This window comes from Otolemur garnettii, unplaced genomic scaffold (genome assembly GCF_000181295.1).
Source record: "Otolemur garnettii isolate 467f Iridium unplaced genomic scaffold, OtoGar3 scaffold00014, whole genome shotgun sequence".
NCBI classification, from domain to species: domain Eukaryota; kingdom Metazoa; phylum Chordata; class Mammalia; order Primates; family Galagidae; genus Otolemur; species Otolemur garnettii.
In genome coordinates, this window is record NW_003852409.1 from 1434658 (window position 1) to 1439017 (window position 4360).

A 4360-nucleotide genomic window follows, 5' to 3' on the forward strand; every position below is an offset into this window, starting at 1 on the left:
TTTTTTTTTTTTTTTTGAGACAGAGCCTCAAGCTGTCCCCCTGGGTAGAGTGCCGTGGAATCACAGCTCACAGCAACCTCCAACTCCTGGGCTCAAGCGAGTCTCCTGCCCTAGCCTCCCCAGTAGCTGGGACCACAGGCGCCCACCACAGCTCCTGGCTATTTTTTGGTTGCAGCCGTCATTGTTGTTTGGCAGGCCCAGGCTGGATTCGAACCCACCACCTCGGGTGTACATGGCTGGTGCCTTAGCCACTTGAGCCATAGGCACCGAGCCTCTTTTTTTCTTTAATAGAGACAGAGTCTCACTTTATCACCCTCGGTAGAGTTCCGGGGCATCACAGCAGTGTGAGTTTTTCTTTAAACGGGCAATTATGTGCTGTGAGTTTCTCTTGCTTTCCGTTTGTTAGTTTATTTTCTTCTGTGAGATAGATTATTAGTAGGTCTACCTTTCACTAAGCATTTATATGAATGTTTGCTTTTTATTTTTTCCAGTAGATTTATATGAGAGGAGTACTTCACTCCTTTAGTACCTTGTTTTCTTTGGGTTACAGAGGCTCCCTAGTTGATAAGACACATTTACTTCGTTAGTTATCATTTGGATTCTTCTTGTCAGTGTGTGCATCCTGTTGCAGATTTTGTGAAATCAAATGGTCATCCTACAAAGAAATGGAAACTGAAACTGAGTGATCATTCTGGTAACTCAAGGATCTATGCAGCAGGCCTGCAGAGAAGTCTGCCAAGAATTAAGTCTTAGCTGTTCTCACTCCTGTCTTGTTTTATCTGTGTGCTTCTCCTGCTACCATCAGCTTTCTTCCTCATCCTGTAGCCTGAGTCTTTTCTCTAATAGTGGCTGCTTTCTCTTGATTTCTTATTCCTTTGGTTTGCTGATGGCCCATGATGACTCCAGTGGCCTCAATCTACCTCCTGACTTTTCAGCTTCCACCATCATTGCCAACTTCCTCATTTCTGATTTCCCAATTCAAATCCCCATAGTATAACTCTGCATGGGCAGAGCTTTTGGGGCTGGCAGCCTTATAGACCAGTGGCTTATCTATGGCCTAGATACTCAGATAGTTGCCCCATCCTGGCTAGGGGGCAGGGAAAAGTGAGATAACAAAATTTCAGGCTGTGGAAGCTCTTGCCTGTAATCCCAGAGCTCTGGAAGGTGAAGGCAGGTAGATTGCTTGAGCTCAGAAGGTTGAGACCAGCCTGAGCGAGAGTGAGACCCTCTTCTCTACTAAAAATAGAAAAAAGAAGCCGAGTGTTGTTGTTGGCATGTGTAGTCCCAGCACTTCGGAGGCTGAGAGAAGAGGATCTCGAACCCAGGAGTTTGAGAGTGCTATAAACTATGATGTCACAGCATTCTACCCAGGGCAACAGAATGAGACTTTGTCTCAAAAATAAAATAAGGCTGGGTGAGGTGATCCTAGCACTCTGGGAGGTCAAGGCAGGTGGATTGCCTGAGCTCACAGGTTCAAGACCAGCTTGAGCCAGAGTGAGACCTTGTCTCTAAAATAGCCAGGCATTGTGGCAGGTGCCTATAGTCCCAACTTCTTGGGAGGCTGAGGCAGGAGAATTGCTTGAGGCCAAGAATTTGAGGTTGCTGTGAGCTTTGATGTCACAGCACTCTACCCAGGGCAGCAAAGTGAGACTCTGTCTCAAAAAAACAAATCAAAAATAAAACAAAACAAAATCTCACAGCCTAGGCCTTCTCCTTCAGTAGGATATATGTGCTGGCATAGATGAAGAGTCAGGTGTGAATGTTAGGCAGGTAGGCTACTATAGTACACAGGACCCATTGAGGCACTCTACTAAGGATGACAAAGTGAGACTCTGTCTCAACAAAGAAAGAAAAGAAAATTCCCCAAGGCTGAAAGTCCTGAGAACCAGGAGCTTTGATGTCTGAGAGCAGAAGATGGATGTCCCAGCTTAATAAGACAAAGTAAATCTACCCGTTCTCTGCCTTTTTTTTCTTTTTGGGTCTTCAGCTAATAGGATGATGCCTGCCCACACTAGTGAGAGTAGATCTTCTTTACTCACTAATCTCTTCTAGAAATACCCTCATCCACTCAAAAGTAATGTTTTACCAGCTATCTGGGGCTCCCTTAGCCCAGTCAAATTGACACACAAAGTGGCCATCACAATGGGTATAAGGAAAGCTGTCCAGACCTTTGCTGTGCATCTAGCATTTAAACATGTAAGCAAAGGTGAATTGATAGATCAGTAGTATACCCAATATACTTTAATCACATCCTTATTTTAATATTTTAATTTTAGGCTCGGCGCCAGCCACGTAACACCAGAGCTGGCGGGTTCGAATCCAGCCTGGGCCCGCCAAACAACAATGATGGCTGCAACCAAAAGTAGCCGGGCATCACGGTGGGTGCCTGTAGTCCCAGCTACTTGGGAGGCGGAGGCAGGAGAATCGCTTGAGCCCAAGAGTTAGAGGTTGCTGTGAGCTATGATACCACAGCACTCTACCCAGGGTGACAGCTTGAGGCACTGTCTCAGAAAAAAAAATTGGGGGTGGTGCCTGTGGTTCAAAGAGTAGGGCTGTAGCCCCATATGCTGGAGGTAGCAGGTTCAAACCGAGCCCCAGCCAAAACTGCAAAAAAAAAAAAAAAATTTTTTTTTAAAAATTTTACTTGTTTAGTATGTATCTATAAAGCATTTCCTAAAGACAAGGCTCTGCTTTAAGAACTTTATATAGGGCAGCACCTGTCCCTCAATGAGTGGAGCACTGGCCCCATATGCCATGAGTGAACGGTTCAAACCCAGCCCTGGCCAAAAAAAAAAGAACTTGATACATATGTATTAACTTATTAGGTCCTTATAAAAACTCTGTGAGTTTGGTATTATCCATACTTTACTTGGGAGGAAACTAAAGGACAGAGAGGTAGCCTGCCTCAAGTCACACAGCATGTAAGCAGCAGAGTCAGAATTTAAACCCAGGTAATCTGGCTTCAGACAGCCCTGCATTACACTATTTTTCACAGCCTCAGATTACCTGAACAAATTGGATTCTTTTTGTTTTTTTTGAGACAGAGTCTTACTTTGTTACCCTTGGTAAAGTGCTATGGCATCATAGCTCACAGCAACCTCAAATTCTTGGGCTTAAGCAATTCTCTTGCCATAGCTTCCCAAGTAGCTGGGACTACAGGCACCTGCCATGGCACCCAGCTATTTTTAAAGATGGGGTCTCACTCTTGCTTAGGCTAGTCTTGAACCTGTGAACTCAAGCAATCTACCTTCCTTGGCCCCCCAGAGTACTAGGATTACAGGCGTGAGCCAGATTGGGTTTGTTGGAAAAGCACAGTCTTTATTTTCTTGCACTTCTCTTATAACTTTGTATAGTAAAAGGCATGAAGGGGCTTCCCATGCAGATGTTTCTCATTTTTCATTTAGGATGTTGGCTGTCCCCTTTTTTTGGTTAGATTTTAAAGAGACAGCACTACACAGTGAGATAAATATACACTCTGGAGTCAGACAGATTGGGATTTGAATTTAATCTCAAACATCTCTGTATGACCTAACCTTTCTGATTTTTAGTTTTATATCTGTGAGATGCAGTTTCTTGGGGGTACTGGAGCATGTATGTAAAAAACCTGGTGCATATTAAGTGCTTAGTATGTATTATAATAGTTATTATCATTGTTGGATGAAGCTGATAAAATTCTGGCAATCATTGGTAGACTTTAAAGGACTGCAGAAAAGCTTCATGGCCAGGAGGTTTTATTGCTGGTATCTAAGCTGGCCCTTAAGCCAAATATTGCAAATATAAATTACTTGGGCCACAATATCCCTTTCCCATGTTGGATATTACTAAATGATTACAGCATTGTTTCTTGTTAAGTCCAGAATTCTTTCAATGATCGCTCAACTTAGGAACTTCTTCTAATCAATGGAAATTGACCCAATAGATGGAATTGTTTGTCATTGAAATTTCCTTTTTGCCCAGAACTACAGACTGGCTATTTAAGTCATTCCTTTGGTAGGCCATCAAAACTTGTCTTTGTTTTTCTTTCAGTCTGTCCTTTATCTTGTGACAAATAGATTTTGGAAAAAGTTGCCTGTGGTGACTCTGAACTTGTGCTATTATGAGACTCAGCAGGAAGAGAAGTCCAAAGCCATCAGCCGTATCCCATTCCCTACAAGAAGGACCTGCCTTTTGACATTGTAGAACTCATGGAGGAGATAGAAAAGAAGGTAAGACATTCACCTGATACAGGGAGTCACAGCCAACACAGACCTTTGTCAGTCTGAGTGGAATCCCTGGTATTGGTTGTCCCAGTCTATTCAAGTTCCCTACTGTGGATAAATCCTTCCTTTGGGATCCACTTGTATCCTTTTTTTTTTTTTTT